At 46.0% G+C, this 21,873-nt stretch overlaps 1 protein-coding gene across 1 annotated transcript in view; it reads right to left on the bottom strand.

Annotated features, from left to right (window-relative positions):
- The window catches only part of LOC147738005 (uncharacterized), a 56,097-nt gene that overhangs the window by 4,339 nt on the left and 29,885 nt on the right, over positions 1 to 21,873 (bottom strand). Inside the window, exon 2 of the mRNA XM_086951195.1 lies at positions 1,291 to 1,362. The gene's annotated coding sequence lies outside the window, so the exon portion shown is untranslated. The remainder of the gene's footprint in view (positions 1 to 1,290; positions 1,363 to 21,873) is intronic.

Genomic DNA, 21,873 nt, shown 5'->3' on the forward strand with positions numbered 1-21,873 from the left:
TGCACAAAGAAAGCATTAACAAAAACTAGATAGGAAATCAGTTTGAGTTGCATTTCTGATAGTGGTGAAACAGTGTTGCTCGGGAGCTTGGGATCACTGGAAATCAAGGATGTGAGAGCAAAAGAAGTAAATATTTAAGAAAGAAACACAGATTCTCAGAAGCAGCCATACTATCAAATTGCAATTTCTGTGGCAACGGCTGGGTACATAGTAAGATATTTGTCATTCTTGTAATAAATTACTAGATGTTATTTACTCCCCTGCCCACCTAGACTGTTAATCTAATCCTTTTTCGAGTGATCTAGGAAGGGACATTTTATTGAACAGCACAACAGCAAAGGAAACCAAAAAGGGTAAAAAAAAAAAGAAAAACACAAAACAGAGGAAAGAGAAAAAAGGCTATCTTCCTCTTTCACCACAGGGGTCAGGCGTAGGAAACTCCGCAGTAGGCCTGGGTGGTAAATTCCGCTTGTGGAATTTGCGGAATCTGGGTAATTTTGCGTTCTGCGGAGAACACGGAATTGCCAAAAATTCTGCGATTCGACGGTTTTGAGTCATTTTTTGCTTGCTCACGCTTTCAAAATGCTTGTTTGCAAGATATTTCTCCCCGGGCACGCAAACAGCATTCGCGAACAGGAAAAAAGCAACACGAACGGGCGGAACAAGCAACTCCGTGTGTTTGCAGAACTTTTGCGTGCTCGCAGAGATTTTTTACCATTTTGCCAAGCTTTGTGTAGCGCGACTACTCAAATTCCTCCCACCCCTACTCTTCAGCAGATGCTTGTGAACCCGTAAGTTACTTCTAAATACAGTGCCCACAAGGTCAGCACCAGGTGCAGCTCCACCGGTCGCACCACCCTAAAGCAAGCCCTGTGTGCATGTGTGTCCACACACATGTACTGTGTCTTTTGCTTGTAGTAGACAGGACAAACAAGGGCAGGATGGGAGGACGCCAAGAGATGGAAGTCAGATCCAGAGAGAAAATACGCAGAAAGAACAGACAGAGGGAGGATGGTATCATGTGGTCTGGAAGAGGAGACAGATGTGCCAATTGTTAAGGAACTGGTGGGTAAAACTGACCTAAAATGAACTGGACCTGCACTACACTCCCAACATGTACCAGGAGGAATGTGGATCCATCAGGTGATTATCAGAAGTTTGATAACAAGAATAGTGCACAGAGGGAGTCAAATGTGGAAGCTGAAGAGACCAAAAAAACAGAGATCAAGAAAGGGAATAGAGAAAGAAGAAACAGGGGAAAAGGAAATGTAGAGTTATAGGTATCCTTACCTGACAGTTATATTATATTTTGTTCTTCCGAGGGTGGCACCCACGCTGCACTGCCTGCTCATCCCAGAATACCTTGAAAGGAAGGAAAGAAATGGTTTTGCATCAGACGACAATCACACTTCATCCCATTTTACAAATAACCGTCCTGAACTTACAAAACAAAAGAATCTCTTGTTCTCTGGATGCCATTGTCAAGCAACTCTGGTTATGAATACATATTTTTTTTTTTGGTTCAAGAGCCATGATCCTTTGCTGGAAAAGGTCTCTGTGAATATAGAGTGCACCCACAGTCTCAGAGAACAAACCCTAACAACCCAGTCCATGTCTTCATAACCCCCATCTTAACATTTACAGACCATGAAACTTGCAAATTAAAACAATCTGGTTTGCAAAGGTATGTTAATGTCCTTGTACATAATTCTGCCCACCGTTCATAAATCAGTCAACCAGACTCTTAGATTCATACAAACCATGCTCTCTGAGCAACAGTAATTCAAATGCAAGCTGATGCAGAGTTTGAATACTGAGCAATGGAAGCAACAAAGCATCAACGTGTTGGTGCTTTTTATCTATAACTTATCTGAAGGGATGATGCAGGGGGTCAGCATAAATAAATCCTTCACGAGACAAAACTTGGAACATTGAAATGTTGAGACCTCCATTGAAGACAATGGAGCAGCAGCAGCCTATTCAACCTGATATAGGCACGCTGCTCTCAACATTACAATGTCCTCAAACTCAGCCTCTGCCTCTCTGAAATATATGGTTTGGGCAGGAGAAGGCAGAAGATAGAGCCTGCAGCTGGGCACACAGGAGCCTCCCCCTTCCTCCTCTCGTAGCTCGTAGTGTCACTGGTATCTAAGAAGGAAGAGGGGGGGTTCTGCTCATCTCCTGCATCTCCCCGGCTCAACTGAATGATGAAAACAGTTTAGCCGAGCCCAGGCAGAACCAGGGTCTGACTTCAGCCTCCTTTCACAGCTATTGCTGTGACTGTTCAACATTTCACCCCTGTGGTCCTGCATGCGGCTGTTAACTGTTTCACATTCACAGCAACAACTGTGAAACAAAGGTTCCGGAGTACCGGAGGTGTTTCGACCCCCTCGGTCTCTGGGACAACTTTATTTTATTAATTAACACATTCTGCCCTCATGGGGCAAACAGTGTAATGACCCCATAGTCAGCCGTAGCAGGCAAAACTGCCCATTAAAGGACCGTTCTCTTGGTAAAGGCACTTGCATTTAGCTTTGGAGTTACAGCAAGCAGTAAGGTCATATTAAAGATTTAAAGTAATGGTTACTTAGTCAGAGAAATAATCATCATAATATTTGCAGAAGGATCAGATACAGTTAACCTCTAAATTATATTAAAAGCCAGACTCAGATATAACTCTAGATGTAAAGTCAACAGACAGACCACCACAACAAATGTGTGCTAAGAAATAAGAAACCCTTTTTCTATAATATGAAATAGCAAACTGACATAGAATCTGCTTAGTTCAAAATCAAGGAAAAGTTCTTACGTACAAAATCAGTAAGAGGAGTGACATGTAGTCTGCATTTTGGAAATGGGTAAAATAAAACAATTGCAACAAATATCCCAAAACAGTACATTTTATAAGTTTTTAGACAGAGAGAACACATTATTGACATGGTTCATGAAGAGGTAAAAATGACAACAACTAATGAATGTTCATGAAAACATAGCACAACAAAATGTAATTTAATAAAACACACCTACAAAATGAATAATTAATTATGACTCTTCACCTTAAAGCAGGAGATTGGCATTGGATCTTGCATGTTCTACCATACAATACAGCAACATGGGACATCAATAGTATTAATTCTTCTCAGGTCCTTTACTATCCTCCTTTTTCTACCTGTTTATTTAATTCCCGTGATAGTAGAGTTACATGGGCTCCATATCTCTTCTTTTAGAATGCCTTGCTTAAAAATGTTATCAATGACAGGTATATGCCCTCCTTTGCTTCACGTGTATGGTTGTACTGAGGAGTGTGTGGACGCACTGCATTCGGTTTCACCGTGATTTAAGCTGGCTCTGCACTTTCAATAATATTCACATTTCTTTCCTGTAAAATTCCAAGCCTCTTGATTTACTGTGCAATTTATATCTGGAGTTAAATACTCTTATGTAAAGCCTGGAAACAAATTAACTCTTGAGTTGCCGAATGTAATTTAGAGTCTTCACGTTGTGTTTGAATACCAACACCATCCGGTGTACAGTACATGGTTATTCCCTAACAAGTTTCTGGCCATTCATCATTGACCCAATTTGTACGGGAACATTTGCTGACAGCTCATCGTTGTTTATTAGAAATGCCTACAACTTGGACTCCTTTCCCAAGAGGGGTGGGTTGGGAGCTCCTGTCAGTCTGACTGTGGAACGGGTAGCACATTTAATGATTAAAAGTGATGCTTGGCGTGGCTTGGCGCCGGCTGTAATGGCCGCCTGATCCCGGAGTTCCGCCGGCCCGAGCCCTCAGCCTTGATCCAGCCGTACATAATCCGCTGCTTCGCGCGGATGACCAGTGTCCCCAAGTTCCCCTGACCCGGCCGCGCACAGCGGTCTGCCTTCGGCTCGTCTACGTCTCGCCGGCACCGAAGTACGGCTCCCGTCAGAGCGGGCCAGGAGAGGCCCCGGAACGCGCCTGCATCGCGGCCGGCGTGCCGCGCAACGAGAGGCCCCGGCTTGAGGCCTAGTCTTGGTGGGGACGAACTTGGCCCTGCGGCGGGCGCCCAGCCTCTGCTTCATTGAGCGCGCTGGGGGGAGGCCGCATGGCCCGTGGACCTTCGGCCCAGAGCCGGTAAGACCCCTGGCTGGACACTCCTGCCACGTGAGGGGGCGGCTTTTAGGGAACTGCGGCCCCAGCTTGCGGCCAGTCTACCAGTGGCCGACTTCACCCACCGGGGCGTGCCCGACATCCTCCACATGGCGCCCTGTAAGGGCAGGACATTTTGGGCCGAGGGGCCCCCGGTGAAGTGTCGGCGGACCTGAGACTGCGGCGCATGGGCCTGAGGAGGTGGCGGAGGCCTGGTGCGGCGCCAGAGATACTGTGTAATTGGCGAGCTGGCCTGGGGGAGTGACTGGGACCCTGCGGAGCCCCGGCCCAACGATCGTGTTGCCTCTGCCACGGCAGTGGTGGTTCCGCCTCTGCCTGTGGTCCACTGAGGTGCCGTATGGCTGGGTAGTATGGCCCCTGGTGTCCACGCTGATCGCCTCACACTGCCTGAACTTTGAGGCGCTACCTAATACCACGGACCTATCCTATCCGCCCTGGTGATCCTCTCCTGACCGTCGGCCCAGTTGGGGGGCTGGAAACTGGAGGGACGAGCACACAGTGCTTCCATTTTACCAGCTATTGCATTGCGTGCCGGCGACCCACTGTGACGACAGAACACCGCCCCGGCCCACGGGTCTGCTTCTCGATGCCAGCTTCAACATGAGGCCTAAGCAGGGTCCGCCCGCACAATCGAACAATCTCGATAAATACACAGTAGAGAGGGGTACGCCGCGGACCGAGGTACCGGCGAGCGGCCAGCAAAGGAACCATCGCTGGCCAGTATTATGACGGCTATTCAGGCACTGGGCACCACCCTTGAAACTAAAATCGACAAGATGGCCATAGAGGTGAACCTTCTCCGGACTGACCTCAATAAAACGTCGGAAAAGACAAAGGCTATTGAGACCGACATTGCGGACCTGCGGGCGTCTACGGAGCATCTGGAAAAGAGAGTCAATGATTTGGTCCATCAACACCGTCAGATGACGATACGGCTGGACGACCAGGAATGGAGGGCCAGAAGAAGTAACGTACACCTGGTTGGAGTTCCGGAGGACCTCGAGGGGCCCAGTGTGGAGCTGTTCGTTGAGGATTTAATCCTTAAGCACCTCAAGCCAAAACGTTTGTCTAAAATCTTTGCCGTCGAGCGCCCGCACCGGGCACCCATCCCCAAACCTAAACCGGGAGCGCCACCGAGGACAATTATTGCTAAAATCCTCAACTACAGAGACAGAGACGCTGTCCTTCAGGCGGCAAGACAATCTGGGGATCTACTCTACGAGAACGCCGTAATTCGATTCTTTCCCGACTTCACCCTCCAGGTCCAGCGCAAGAGGAGGTCTTTTGCGGGTGTGAAAGGGGCACTCCGAGAAAAAGGTATCAAATACATGATGTTCTTCCCCGCCAAACTCAAGGTTCTCATGGGAGGAAAGTCCTTTTTCTTCACGTCCCCGTCGGAGGTGCAGGAATGGATCGACAAGGAGGTGGCCGTGACGGGCGAGGGTGCGGAGGCCCAGAACTGGAGAGACACTCAGACCGCATCTCTGGGCTCAGCGGCCGGGGGATCTGAACGAGATGGCCAAAGTCAACGCTCCTGGAGATCCCGCTCCGCAAGTCCGAGCTGATCGACACAGCAGAGGGACGCCCGAAGACGGCCTTCGCGAGACTCACAGAGCCGATAAGTGTCACTTTAATGTATTGATCTGTTGCCTTTGACTCTTAGATTCTTACCCATGGGGTTTGTTGCCCATATGACATTATAACCAAACATAGACACTGGAATTCCGAGTTGCAGGATTTATGAACTACCTCACTTAGAGGTTGGGGGGGTGCGGGCGGCGGGTGGGGCCGGGCCAATGCACGCTTCACGTGACAGGTCCATCAGATGGGAGGGTTGATTGTTCATTGTTGGAGGTTCCTCTTTGGGGTGTGTCTTTGGGGCGAAAGGCACTCTGCTAATTGGGGATGTGGGTAGTTCTAAACCCGCAGAGCAGGGCGGCAGGAAGGGCTGGGGGGATGTCGGGAACAGTTTGGTAACGCTGGGCTCCACCAATGCTGTAATGATCAATGTTTGTATTGAACATGAATGTTGGGGAGGTAGCTGGGAGGGTGGGGGAGTTGGGAAGGTTTTACGGTCATGTGTAGTTTGCAATGTCATAATCGACCCGGGCGCCAGAATGCAGGAACAAGTCATGTCACACAGCAACGGTTATGGCTAGGAGATGGGAAAAAAGCCTCAAAGTTCTGAGCTAGGCGACAGACTCAAGCGCACCATAGTCCTGAGATTCATTAAAAGGTACCAGCCGGACGCAGTCCTGCTGTAGGAAACACACCTCATGGGGAACACATGTCAGGCCCTCAATAGGTGGGGGTACACCCTTGCAGTTCACTCCGGCTTCACCTCAGGCTTCAGGGGTGTAGGGATCCTGTTGCGTCGCTCACTGCCCCTTCACATAGATCACACTGAGTCAGACCCTCAGGGCCGCTTTGCAGTGGTGTCCGGCAGATGGGAAGGTTACCACCTGAACCTGCTCTCTGTATACATCCCACCTGGCCTCCAGACTCAAGCATACACAGATCTGAGAAAACTGCTTCTCTCCCTCCCTGATGGTCAATTGGTAATGGGAGGAGATTATAATGCTATAGTGTCGGGGACCCTGGACAGACACCCCCCAGAGACATACCACAGGGGCAGAAGTGGCTGGCAGACTTCTTGGAAGGCTTTGGGCTCACAGACGTCACCCGAGGCATATCTGACCACTCGCCGGTTATTACCCATATAACGTTCGGGACTCGGCGTGAGTGCTGCGTCGCACCAATAAGCGCTTGGCACTTGAAGAATGAGGAGATTAGTAGGAAGCTATCTAAGTCAATTACCCAACACTTTGACGATAACGTAGAGTCGGTGGACTCCCCAGTCACCCTGTGGGAGGCCTTTAAAACCGTGATCAGGGGGGAGGCGTTGTTGGCCATTGCAGGTAAGCGAAAAGATAAAGAAAAGCAGGTTGCCGCAGTGGAAGCAGATCTGGCGGTGTTATAGAGGGAAGCGCGTGAAACTGGGGCAACTGACGTACAACATCGACTGCAGCTAAAAACAATGGAATATAGGGAACTAGTTACATAGGAAGCTAAAACAGCAGCCATACATAAGATGGGAAGGCTATATGACCAGGGCGACAAAGCTGGGAAACTTGTAGCATGGCTCGATAAAAAACAACAGGCCAATAAAGTAGTGCCGGAAATAGAAACGGCCTCAGTGACTGTTGTGACTGAACCCCGGGAGATAGTGGCCAAATTTGCACGACACTATAAACAGGTTTACAGCCGGGAGTCCGACCGCCCAGAGGAGGACTCGGTAGCCCTCCTTACAGATATCCGACTGCCTTGTCTGTCGGAGAAAGACCGAGAAACCCTTCAGAGCCCACTCGAGGTCACTGAGCTTCAACGCGCTATAGCCGACCTCCGCCCGGGAAAAGCCCTGGGACCCAACGGCCTCCCAATAGAGCTCTGCAAGCTAAAGCCGGATGCCCTCAGTAACCACCTAAAACACATGTTCGAAAAAAGTAAAGAGGCGGGACTGTTGCCACGAGACCAACGCCTAGCAACTATAGTGGTAATAGCTAAAGAGGGGAAACCTAGAGAGTCCTGTGCCTCATATAGACCAATCTCGCTGCTCAACGCGGAGCCCAAGATTTTGGCCAAAACACTGGCAAATCGACTTCAATCGGTCCTGCCTACCCTGGTCCATCCGGATCAATCAGGGTTCATGCCCCACCGCAACACCGCACTCAACATTTGACGTCTTAATGGGGTACTCGGACAACGACGTAGGTTCCAAGAAGATGCAGTGGTGGTCTCTCTTGATGCCACTATGGCATTTGACACCCTAGAGGGGCCCTACATGATTGCGGTACTTCGTAAATTGGGCTTTGGGCCGAATTTTATATCCTGGATCCGTCTCCTTTACACTGAACCGCTAGCGCAGGTGGTGGTAAATGGTAAGGCGTCCGAGGTCTTCATCCTTGAGAGAGGGACTAGACAGGGCCGCCCTCTCTCTCCCCTCCGATTCGCGCTTTCCCTTGAACCGCTCGCGGCCTGGATAAGGCAGGACGTCTACCTCAAAGGGATAGCATGAACGGAGGGGTGGGAGGACAAGATCTCCCTATACACCGACAATATCCTTCTGTACCTCTCCAGACCGCGTAGATCTGTCATGGCGGCACTTGATATCTTCACGAGCTTCGGACGAAACTCTGGATTTCGGATAAACTGGAGCAAATCCCACCTTTATGTACTCCACGGGGACCCCCCGAGGCTCCCTGCCACTTGTCCCTTAACAATGATGGAGGACGGCTTCAAATATCTAGGAGTCTTTGTCTCCACAGACAAGACTCTACTGTACGAAAGAAATCTACTGCCACCTCTAAGACGGCTCCAACGCGACGTTAAATCCTGGCGGTAACTTCCATTGTCATTGCTGGGCGGAGCTGCCCTTTTTAAAATGATGGCGCTGCCAAGATTTCTCTACGCTTTACAGAACTATCCAGACCTAGTACCCAACTCGTATTTTGCAGCAGTTGAAGCGGCGCAGCGTGACCTCCTATGGGCAGGGGCGCCTAGAATCGCATTGCGCAAACTCACACTGGGGTGGTACGACGGTGGAATCGCCCTCCATGACATCCGCAAATATTACTGGGCCGCCCACCTCTCAGCGATCAACTAAGGTACATACAGTGACGGGAACGACCCCGGGTACGGGATGGACAGATTGCTACTTCCTGGGGGAATTATGAGGTCGCACTCTACTCCAAGCCGGGTAAACACCAACTCACGGGACCAACTAAACACTCAGTACAGATATGGCACATTGCTCAGCGGAAACTAGGGTGGTCAGATGTCCTTACTATGTCAACTCCACTATGGGCCTCCGAAAAACTTGGCAACTTGGGGCACACCAAGGGGTTCCGTAACTGGGACCTGATAGGAATATCACAAATCAGAGACATCTGGGGCCCTAAAGGAATCCACACATTTGCCCACTTGCAGGACACATACGACCTAGCTCAGACCGAACACTTCAGGTACATGCAAGTACGACATTCTCTGCAGGCGAACATTCCACCAGAGACTACACTGCCTCAGACCTCCCCACTCGAAGACAGATTACTGGATGGACACATTACAGACCACGCCATCTCTCTCAAAAAAAGCTAATCAACAACCCCCCCAACACGCTCCTTCCCCTAAAAGAGAAATGGGTTGCTGACGGGCTAGAGATAGATGAAGAAGAATGGATGTATGCTCTTGCTTCCCCTAGGGAGGTGGCGCTTTCGGCCCGATTGCGATTAATCCAACTGAAAATTCTTCACAGAGTGTATATCTCATGTACTAGGGTACAAGCGATGGGGAGGGGAGGAGAAGGGCTCTGCAGAAGGGTATGTGGAGGGACAGGCACCTTCTTCCATATACTGTGGGACTATCCGAAGGTGCAAAGATACTAGAGACGAGTGGTGCAGTGTATGCGGGAGGTATGGGAAGTAGAGATCCGTTTGGAGGCTAAGAGATGTCTCCTGAACATTTGGGAGCCCACGGACCTGCCTCCAAAGGGGAAAATCTGGGTGACACTTGGGCAGATGGTGGAGAAGAGAAACATTGCTAGACTGTGGGGAGCCCCCAATCCACCAAAACTGACAGACTGGCAAAGCGTCATGGATTGGTGCATGCTGCAAGAAAAGACTGTATATACAGCGAGAAGATGCCCCCGCAAATGGGGAGAGGTATGGTCAAGCTGGAATGACTTTAGGGAAAACATATGTGAGCCTCCTCATGTCCCACAGACCGGCTCGCAAGACTTGGACTAAACTGTTTTTCTTGTTGCTATAAATGTGAGTAATGTATAAATTTCGGATGTATTCCTGGTGCTGTAACGGACTCAAGCTGAACGTAACTTACTGACCGTGTTTGTTTCATTACTTAATTAAAAAAAAGAAATTAAAAAAAATTAAAAAAGTGATGCTGGATTCCCATTTACTTCTTCTACAAAAGGGCCACTCTGGGTGACCTCTAGGACTGCACCAAGAATGCAATCCTTCTCCCGTCTCATGCGCTGTCATTGTGTCTGATTCAGTCCAGTAGAAACTCCTAGTGTAGATGCAAGTTATGGAAAATCCTTATTAATCTCTAAAGGATTTTGTTGCAATCCTGAATTCTATGTCAGGAAGCGGAGGCGAGGATTATGCATGTTCTTTCTTCATTTTATTAACAGCAAGTTAGAAGAAACAGAAAAAACACAGGCTGCCAACTACATATCCCATGAGGCACAACAGTAACCATGGGCGCCAGTCCACCAATCATAGTCCAGCCGAATACATAAAGCAGCTCCCTCGACGAAGTCCGTCCTCTTTCTTCATTGCTGCCCTCAGTTAAGTCCCTTTGCATATTCTTAACTGCGTATTTGGGACTTGCGGGGGCAGTTTCCTTGTGTGCCAGCTTTTATTTATATTGTATTGCTTGCGGGTTTCTCCTGCTGTGTAGCTGACGCGGTAGGCTTGGCTTGAGCGTCTCTTTTTAGCCAGTGCGCCGTGCGGTGCTGTCTGACCATAGACACGCGGCCGGTGCTTTAGCTTCACCACAGCGATCTTCACGCACGTGTGGTGAAACACTCCGAGGCTTCTGGTGCTTTGTCTGTTGTGTTGCTCTGCCTCCCCCCCAGCACTGACACCGCATGGCGGTCTGTTTTACGGGCTTTGCCCTTTAATATTAAGCGTGGCCTGGTTGTATTACAAAAAAAATAAAAAGTTTGAATATATGTGAAAGTCTTCACAGCCACTTCTGTAGTACATTAAAGTCTAACATTTTGGTTACTCACCTGTTTCTAGAGGCACTCGTGTTGGGGGGAGCCTTTTATAATTTAGTAGGGTGTATCTGTTTATGGGTGCCCAGCCCTCATTAAATATGCAGTCACCTTCTGACCATGACTATGTATCAGCTCACTCTGCTGAGGTGCAGCCCCCACAGGCACGCACTTTTGCAGAGGTTGACAAGCTCCTTTCTTCGGCCATTGCCCAGGCGCTTGCCCCTCTGCAGGACATCGTTAACAAATTGTCTGCGCATGTGTTCAAGACTGGTTCTGGTGTTGTGAATCGATCTAGGACCCTAATTAAATATTCCCGATTCATGCCCTTATGTGGTTATAACAAAACATATCCTTATAAAGGCATAAGAATCATGTCCATATTTAGTCATAGCCAATGCAGTACTAATACGGCAAGGCTACTCCCATGGATTCCTAGAAAGTACACTGTGTTCTTTAAACAAATCCAAGCCTCCGGCAGCCCGGCAATTCCCCCTGCTTTTGTCTTGATTTGCGCAAGAACTCCTGGAGTCCAGAACATACTGTTAGTTCTTAGTGACGTCTTATGTCAAACCTAACATCAAACACGCCACCTTTCAGGTATAAATATACCAACGTTGCCTTAAGCAAATACAAGGTGGTGGTTTGGAGCAGAGTGGCTATCTACTTGCCCGAAGCCCAGCTGATGCAAGAGCCGAAGGAAGCCGACCCTCCCATTGACGCACTGATAGAGACGCTGTCTTTTCTCCTGCCGAGAAATCCAGCTCCGGTGTTTCCAGTCACCCTTGCGGGTTACTGGGAGATCGAGTCCTGAGAGAGAGATACAAGACCTCCTTCATTCTAAAAACCAAGGTACGGAGCCGACTAAAACCGTAAGAGAATTCTTGATTCAGATTCTTGGCAAAACAACCAACTTAACTTAAACACTACTCACTTACTCCTTCCCACGTATTAGGCTTAGGTCAGGTACACTGGGGTAGGCGTATATTAGAAGCACCAGTTGAGTACGTTAGTCAATGTTTTTATGTATGTATTTATTTTAACCATTTTAAAGTATCATATGGCTAAGAAACCATATCAATGCTTTTACAGTATTATTTCATAATACTCCTTTTACTGTACGCAATTTACTTTATGATAAGTATTGCAACTGTGGCAATTCATTTCTCTTGCATGAGAAAGAAGACTGCTCAATAAATAACAACTTTTATTGAAAACACCCATCTCTCTATTTCTCTGCACTCTGGTGAAACTAAAGCATGCACGATTGACTGAGTGAAATAGTTGTCTATTGTTTTCACACAACTCTGGAGATACACTCTTATTCTGAGGGAGCAAAGTTGTCATGTTTATACGGTTGTCAGAAACGAATCCCTTCTTGTCTATTCAGGGAAGTTAACACCTCCTTGTTCACTCAAGAAAGTTTCTAGTGACCTCTGAGCTAGCTGGCCAAATTAATTAAGTTTAATATAGTCAGTAGAGACCTAGATAACCTCAGTCCTACGTCTAAACTGCTGTCTATATTATTCCAATGCGCAGAGCCTATTGGGAAAATAGGAACTACACTACATGGCGCCCAATGTGGGGCGCCATGTAGTGTAGTTTCTAGTGACCTCTGAGCTAACTGGCAAAATTAATTAAGTTTAATATAGTCACTAGAGACCTAGATAACCTCAGTCCTACGTCTAAACTGCTGTCTATATTATTCCAATGCGCAGAGCCTAGTGGGAAAATAGGAACTACACTACATGGCGCCCAACGTTTGGTAAGGCGATAATCTAACGCAAGACGCAAGACGCTAGAGTAACTCAGTCGTGCTTTTCACACAGACCCCTTTTTCCCGTAAAAAACTCCAATAGACGTCTGGAGTGGGTAAAAGGTTAATATCCGCCAAAACATAGTAGGATGAGAATCCTATGTATTCGTTTTTGGTTTAGTCAACGTTGAAGGATACAGTGTTCCAAAATATTGTGCACCTAATCTTGGTTTCCCTTGAAACTTGTTCTGCATAAAAGAAGAAAAAAAACTTTCTGTCACAAAAAATGCCAGAAACTGATGAAGAAAGAGAAGCTGCTTTAGCAACTCAACTATTAACTGAGGACACAAGTCTTCAAGATGAAGACCCGAATGCTATAATCATTCCGGTCAATGTAAGAAGAACCATAACTATTAAACTCATAGAAAATGGACTTTTATCGAGAGGTGTTACAGTCATATTCGTGGTAGAGACCCATGAATATCGGCAGACAGAGGTATTCTATTCATGGATACACTTTCCAGCAGCACACGCTGTAACACAAGTCTTCCACTATTACAAAATAGAGGAACCTCCGGATGAATACGCTCCTTTCGAGGATGTTGAAATCCCACTAACTTACCAAGAGCACCTGCTCTGGTTTAATGGCGCCCTAAAACATCAAAATCACATCACCAGGCTCGGTCCACTAGGTAGACCAGGAGCCACGTGGCCGGTTCTAGTCAGCTACACACCACATCCTGACATTGAAAAGATGTCAGACCGAGAGCTTTTAGCTCAGCTAAAACTGCTAGTTAAAATACATAGACAATTTGTCCAATATGTAATGCGGACTTCAACAGTCCAACCAGCAATAAAAATTCCACAGACCACTCCTCAGCAGGGGAACATAAATAAGATAACTCCACAAAATATACAATCAGCGATTGGCAAAATTCCCGCAAAACGGGAACAGATTCCATTCTGGTTAGCTCAGAAAATTACTCAAATAGAGGCAGTATTTCCTGATACTACACCTTATGAGAAACACAGAATTCTGACTATTTGCCTTCCAATGGGGATCGCACCACATGTGGAGGACTGTGACACTTGGGGCACAGTCTTTGCTTCAATTTACATAAAAACACATGGTGTTCCGTCTATGGCGGTTATACCAGACGTACTAAGCCAAATTCAAAATGAATACGGTCCAGAGCCTGCTTTAAATTTAGGTATGAAATTACTGAAAGACTTTAAGCAAGTCTCAGCTATACTACTAGCCAACATAAAAGGAGAAGCAGCATCTGTGGCGATCCGCCAGAAACTGAAAGAAACAGATATAGCAGAACAACCATTTGAACTTGCCAGAATCATAGAAAAATCCTATGAAGAATTAGGTAGAGATAGTTTGGGTGGGAAACCAGTAAAACCCCAACTAACTGACAATCCTAAAAAAAGATTTATTAAAAATAATCTCAACACTCCAAAAAAGAGTTGGGAGGGTAATAAACAATCCACTCCCAGAGAAAAACGATTCCAGTCCAGAAGAAAGTCTCCTCAACGAAGAGATAGATCTATAGAACGAGTAGGCAAGTCTCCCCAGAGGGAGCCCTCTGAGAAAAGATACAACCTTAGGAATAGGGTAATTTGAAAAAAACGGACAGATATCAAGACACTGATACACGTCCCTCTCGATCTTTTCAGACTTCCTCACAGAAATCGGAAAAAAGAGGACGGTCAGAACAGAAAGAAGAGCACGTCAAGTCCAAAGACAAGGAACCTGCTCATCAAAGTAAAAAATTACAATTTCCAAAGAAGAGGGTAGCTAGTGTTAAAATAAAACATGCCGAGGATTCTGAGGACACAACTGAAAAACGGAGAGTGGACCCAGACAATGCTTGACAGCGGAGCAGAAGTGACCATAGTTTGCAAGATCCTGATGAATCTTCTGGAGACAGTGAACACGAATGAATACATTCAAGTGGAAACTGCAGACACCAGAGTAAGCAAACCCCATAAGTTATACGAAATAACATTACGTATAGAGGGGGACAAAACTAGGAAAGTAAGGGGTCTCTTTTGGGATAACCTTTCGAAAGGCTATGACATCCTGTTAGCTGAGAAAGACTGGCCACCAGAGTTTGTCAGGGAGTGCCCTCATGGCGAAGAAATAATTATGCCTGCCTTCTCAAATAACATTCCAATTCATAAAAAATACACCTTGGCAAGAAAATGGCCAGTGGCACAAGCTCCTGCATTATATAAAAATCATGTAGGATGGGGTGAGGATTCTCCTCACCATAAAATCCACTTAAAAAATCAACCTACTGCACAAAGGCAGTATCCTTATAAGCAAGAAGCTAAAAAACAAGTCAGGGAGATCTTAGATCAACTTGAATATCAGGGGGTGATTGAAACATGCACCTCGCAAATGAACAATCCTTTGTTTCCTGTCTCCAAGCCAGACGATTCATATCGTCTAGTTTTGGACTACAGACACCTTAACTCATGTTGCAAAACATTTGCAGTACAAAACTCACACAGTGCAGCACTAATGAATAACATTGTGCGCAAAAAATATAAAACGACATTAGACATCTCTAATGGATTCTTCTGTCAAAACATTGCACCAGAAAGCGGGTATTTGACCGCTTTCTCAACAATGGGGTCGCAAAAACAATTCTGTCGACTCCCACAGGGATTCAAGAATAGACCAGGATTTTTCTCAGCCAGGGTAACAGAGTTACTACAAATATATGATGATGAAGCATTGTCATATGTCGATGACATCTATCTTACAGACGACGACCTGGAGACTCACTTGAAAAGAGTGAACACCATTATACTTGGGTTCGCAGCTGAAGGGTACAAATTCAACTTTAAGAAGTCTCGAATTGCCCATCTAACTGTCCTGTTTTTAGGATAAGAATTATCAAGTGAAGGCAAAAGCCTAGCAGACAACTTCTTAGAGAAGTGTGCTGTACTCCAAGCTCCAAAAACGCTGAAGAACTTACAATCAATACTAGGTTTTCTGAATTTCGGAAGAACATACATTCTAAATTATGCAGAGAGGGTTAAACCTCTCTACGAATTAATAAAACCTGATTTCAAACAAAATAATTGGATTCAAAAGCACACAGAAATCTTAAGATCATTACAAACAGACATGTTAACAAAAACAAAACTGCAAACACGCGAAAACATACGTAACCTTGTAATCCGAGTCATCCCAGGAAGATGCGGATTCACGTACCTGACCTCTAATGAGGGAGAAACGGTACCAATAGCTTACAAATCACATTTGTACACACAAGCGGAAACGAAATCCAGTTCTACTGAAAAAAATCTAACTGCGGTTCAAACTGCTGTAGCAAAAGAAAGAGCCCTAGTCCAAGAGAGAAACATATATTTTTTAACAGCAGAATGAGCCCTTGAGGCATTAACAAGCCCACACAATCTAAATGCTGTGGCATTAGATCCAAAATGGATACAATGGGAAAATTCTCTTGCTGCAGAAGACGTGAAACACTATTTTGATCCGAAAATGAAAAAACTAGAACATCTAGAATATGAACAGGAATATCCTCTGCCAATCGAAATTCTGCCTCTAGAGCAGTATTCCTGTGTAATCTACATGGACAGATTTGTCCACACTACGTTGTGGACAAACAACTTTACTATCACGCGTGCACGATTGTTAAAGGTCGCTGGCGCTTAGGTAAATTTAGACCAATGATCACCAAAACTGAATCACTCAGAAACTGTACAGCTCAGCGAGCTGAAATAAAATCTTTAAAGATGGCGCTTGAAAATGCTGATCGCGAATTCCCGACACTAATATAGTGTGATTCGCATTTCTGCGTCAGGTCTTACAATAATGACATGCAGACAAAGTTACAAAGATGACACAGGTGCCACAATAAAACATAAAAAGCTTTGGGAACAAGTAGTTCTTTTACAGAAAGAACTACAAAAGACTCACGTGATACATAAACTGAGTCATCAACGTGATGGCGTTCACGTTGCAAGGTATTCATTGGCTGATAGAGCCTCAGCGGCAGCAGTTCAACCGGCTTCCGTAGCCACAGAAAACATTCTGAAAAAGACATAGATGGAGAAACCAGGCTGGCAGTTGAGGTACTGGGTTTTTCAGAACCGGTACTGATCCGGTAACCCAGCGGTGTCAGGGGCAACACCCAAAGACCGCGAGTACTTTCTTGATTCAGACCACAGAAACACGAGTCTTCTAGGTGAAGTCAAAGATGTAATTTATTGGCTGCAACCAAGTAACAAGCGACTTAGAAGTACAACAACACGGTGTGTATATTCTCAGGAAACTGCTCAATATTACAGAACCAGGCTTCTCTTTTTATACAGAATTTTAGGCTTCATGCAAACATTCTTGGATTTACAGTGAGCTATTCACATATTTTCATTTCAAAAGAAAAAGCAGAGTCATGATGACAAGTCCACATTTAGTGTGTCCAGTTCGTGATCAATTACCCGGCAAGGCCCAACATTTTCATCAGATATCGGTGTACCCTCAATAAAACAGGGCTCCTCCTCATCATAAAGCACAAAAGAGAAAAGAGAAGGGACAGGTGTGAGCAAGATTCGGGCGGGGGTGTGTGTGCGATGGGAACAGTTTATGGCCTGTTGTGGTTTGATGCTATCTTGTTCGGCCACTAGGAGAGGAACTGACCAAACAGGTTTGGCTTGGGGCAATGGTTCCAGCTTGCCCAGGTCACAGAAAAGTCAATTAAGGTGTACGTGTCCTTTGATATCGAATTCATCTTTGGTTACAAGCCTATGTGAAGGGCAACTCACAAAATGGCTGCCGAGCGTAAAATGGATCCCAAGGGTTCAAAAACGAAAATGGCGATTTTGAGGTGAAACCGTTACTCGATTATGACGAAAATGCTTATGCATAGTGTACTAGCCATTATCGGTCTTTTGGTGCCAAAATCGTCATGCTACGACAAAGTTTGTTGCAGGAGTCCAGAATTTTCAGAACTACAAACCCTCCTTTTGCCCTTACATAGGCAATTTAACCTAATCTCATGCTAATCTGAGTCCAGGTCTATATTCCTAAAGTCATTGAGATGTTGCTGAAACATCATTCTGGTACTTAGTTCGTCTTTGGACACAGGCTTCCTTACACATGATTTAGCACAGAGGCTACATATTGCAGGAGCACACTGCATGCACAGACAGAACAGGAAAAGAATGGCTAAGACCATCCCAATGACTATCAGGATTTTCCATCCCCAGCCGGATATCAGTTCCCAGAACCATCCCATAAAAGACCAATCCCCATTATCCATATGAATAGATTCGGAAATTTTATGCAGTTTGGAGATGGCCTGGTACACTGTTGGGGCGTTATCTGAAATGAAGACACAGCAGCTCGATTGGATCAGTTTACATACCCCACCTCGGTCTGCAAGTATGACATCTAATGCGACCCTGTTCTGAAGAGTCATAAGGCGGTCCGACTGGAGCTCCGCAGTCAAGTTACTAAGGGCACCAGCCGTTTCGATCACGGCGGATTCAACTACCCTCGTCAATTGGCGAATGTTCCTGCTGTTCACCATGGGCCCCCAAAACGGCAGAAAACCTTTTGCGAAATCCCCAAACTCCTGTTCCGCAGTGTCGTCTTTATTCACAACACCCCTAAGTCCTTGTCCTATGGTAATCTGCCGCGGCCGTGTAGGTGGGTGGCAACAGGAACAAAACGAAGCATGTGCCTGAAAAGTCAGGGGGCAACCATGTATATGCTCTGTCATGGCAGATGAAATATGTACCCTTAGCTGCTAAAAATGAAGGGGAAGTCTGAGAAGAGAAAACATACGTTTCAGTACAGACACTCTTCCCTAACTGAGCTCTGGGATTCTTGCCAGTACCTTGCAGACATAGGTGACTCTGATGGGGTACAATCCAAATCGGGGAAGATCTCTTAGCTTGCTGTTTCTCACTCAGAGTAATTCTATATCCGGTCACGTTCCATCCTATGTATACTAGTGTCTCATCTCTAGGGATAGTCTCATAGGAAATATCTTCCTTAATCATATCTACTATACCCTTAACTAGAGCACTATTCTTAGGATTGTCTGTTACAGAACATAAGGGGTAGACTTCGTGTGCATAAATGAACATTGTTCTGTATGCCCACACAGAACCATTGTGGCTGAATGGCAGGACAAGGTAAGGGATACCCTTATCCGTTGTGTGAGGCATAAGACCACACGCCCAGCAGTTAGTTGTGTTAATTCCTAGTTGGTGTTGGTGCAAGAGCTGAATGAAGGAGTTATTAATAAACTCTAATCTCCTAGCTGACTCATGTTCAGGAAGGGGTTGAAAGAAATGTGCAGAAATAGTAGGAGGAGGTATGGGCGATGTAGTCGGTGAAAAGGTCACTTGTAAAAAAAACAGTACATATCCTATTAAAAACATCATTGCACTTAATAACAGGAAAATGCATAATAATAAAAAACGTTTCTTTGTCATCAATCCACATATTCTTGTTTTAAAGTTCACAGCTTTGGCAGATCTCTCCATTTTGAAAAACTCCATCCTCTCTATAATGCTGCCCGCGATGGGAGGTTGATTCTGCTAAGGAATGCTTCTGTTGATTTAGGGCAACTCCCTTAGACCAACCAGAACTGTCGACCTTACGTCGCAAGCTGCACCCCAAAGACTTTGGGCAATCGCAGTCCTAGCAGCGGAACCCGGATGGCGGTTCGAAAAAACAAAAATAAGCAAGTTTCTCAGATGGAAGAGCTTCACTTTCAAAAATAGTATTTAGGGAAAAAAAATGTATTAGTCCAATTTTATTAGTTCGTATTTCTCAGCCTCAGATTATACCGTTGTTTTCCCGGTATTGTATGGTCTTGAAACAAGGCTTCAGGTTCTGTAGTGTCCAATTGGGCTGACGATGGTACGGCTGGTTGCAAAATATTGTCACTCTCTTGTTCTGCAATTGTTCCTTTCACACGAGCATCACTGAAAGGTATGAATTGTGGCACAGATTCAGTCTCTGAGTCGGCGACACCCTCCTGGACCCACCGGTCATAGGGCAGAGGCAGAGGGATCCGTTTGCAGTGGTTTCCGTGAACCCAATGTTTTTTACCCTCCACTCGAACGGCAGATCTTGTCGAGAGGAGGACTAGGTGAGGGCCAGTCCACCGGGGCTGGTCATTCTTTGTTCGCTGGAAGTTTTTCACCAACACCCAGGATCCAGGATCGATTTGATGGCCTGGATCTTCAGAGACCGGAGGCAGAGAGTCGTGGACCTGCTGGTGTAAAACACGCAATTTAGCCGTCAATTCATACAAGTAGTCCAGTAAAACAGGGTGCTCTATTTCACTAAACTTTGTGGGTCGGGGCACCCCCCATATGTTGGCCGGACGGCCGAAAACAATTTCATAGGGACTAAGTTTCACTCTGGAATGCACGGTCATTCTGGTGGATAGGAGTGCTAAAGGCAGAGCGTCAGGCCATTTAAGACCAGTGCTCGCTTGAATCTTGGCTAGTTTTAGTTTTAGGGTGCCGTTGTAGCATTCTACTAATCCAGCTAATTGGGGGTGATTTGCAGCATGAAACTTCTGTCGGATGCCTAGCCCTTCACATACTTTCTTCATCACTTGCCCCACAAATTCACTCCCATTATCACTCCAGACCATTCTTGGCATTCCAAACCTGGGGAAGAATTCTTTGACAAGGGCTTTCGCTGTGGACAAGGCAGTATTGTCCTTTAGGGGATATGCTTCTACCCATCTTGAGAAGGCACAGACAACAACGAGTATGTATTTTAAATTGTTGCACCTCTCCATGTGTATGAAATCTAGCTGCAGAACCTCAAACGGGTACGTAGGAGGTGCAAAATGACCAGCTGGAGTTCGGGTTCCCCTACCAGGATTGTGTTTCAGACACACCATGCAATTCTTGACCACATTCTCTGCACACTTAAGAATTCCAGTATTTTGCCATACTGGAGCCAACAACTTGCAAATCCCTTTCACGCTGATATGAGCCATTCCATGAGCCATTGTAACCACTGCAAGCACGTACGCATCGGGTAGCAACCATCTCTGATGCTCTAACAATTCAACCCAACAACCATTTGCATCCATTCTGCCCGTACTTTCTCTCCACATGCTCAACTCTTTCTCTGTAGCCTCAGATTTAATCGATTTCACACTCTCTATCGTGTCCTCACACATTCCAACATCACCAACCCATCTTGCAGGACCCGCAACATACATTCTGCTCATCACATTCCTTGCTGTTTCTTTTGCAACTTCATCAGCAAATGCATTCCCACGACCAACATCATCAGTCACCTTCTTGTGGGCTCTACATTTTACAATCGCAAATTGTAGAGGCAAAGTCAGTGATTCAAGAAGCTCATTCACCAACTGACCATGCTGGATCTTGGCTCCATGCGAAGTCAGAAACCAACGTTCAGGCCACAGACGTCCAAAACTATGAGCCACACCGAAGGCATACTGACTGTCAGTGTACACATTTACTTTCATTCCTTTTGACAACACACACACTCTTGTAAGTGCAATCAATTCTGCTGCTTGAGCGGAGTTATGTGGAATATGTGCAGTTTTAACGACTGTATGCAAAGTGGTGACAGCATATGCTGCAGTCGTGTCACCATTCGGAAGCTTGAAGCATGAACCGTCCACCCATAAGGTACCATCACATTCAGAAAGAGGAGTATCTTGGAGGTCTATTCTACCTTTTGTTTCTTCTTCTGTTCTAAGAAAACAATTGTGCTGTTCTTCAGCACTCTCTGTCTCAACTGAAATTGGCAACAACGTGGCTGGGTTTAATGTGCTACATCTTTTGGTGTGCACATGGCTTGCTAACAAAGTTAGTTCGTAACCTGACAATCGAGCACTAGTTAAGTGCTGTGTCTTGGTTCTGTTCAATAACGTGTCCACTGCATGTGGAACCATGACCACTAATGTGTTATTCATCACTAAACCAGCAGACTGTCGAATAGAAACAGCTGCTGCTGCTGTTGCTCTTAAACAACTTGGCAATGCTTTAGCTACTGGATCCAAAGTCGACGAAAAATATGCACACGGACACTGCTTGTCTCCAAACAATTTTGTCAACACTGATAATGCACAACCTTCTCGCTCATGGACATACAATGTAAAGGGCTTACTGTAGTTGGGG

This window comes from Lissotriton vulgaris, chromosome 1_1 (genome assembly GCF_964263255.1).
Source record: "Lissotriton vulgaris chromosome 1_1, aLisVul1.2, whole genome shotgun sequence".
In the NCBI taxonomy this organism is placed as follows: Eukaryota; Metazoa; Chordata; class Amphibia; order Caudata; family Salamandridae; genus Lissotriton; species Lissotriton vulgaris.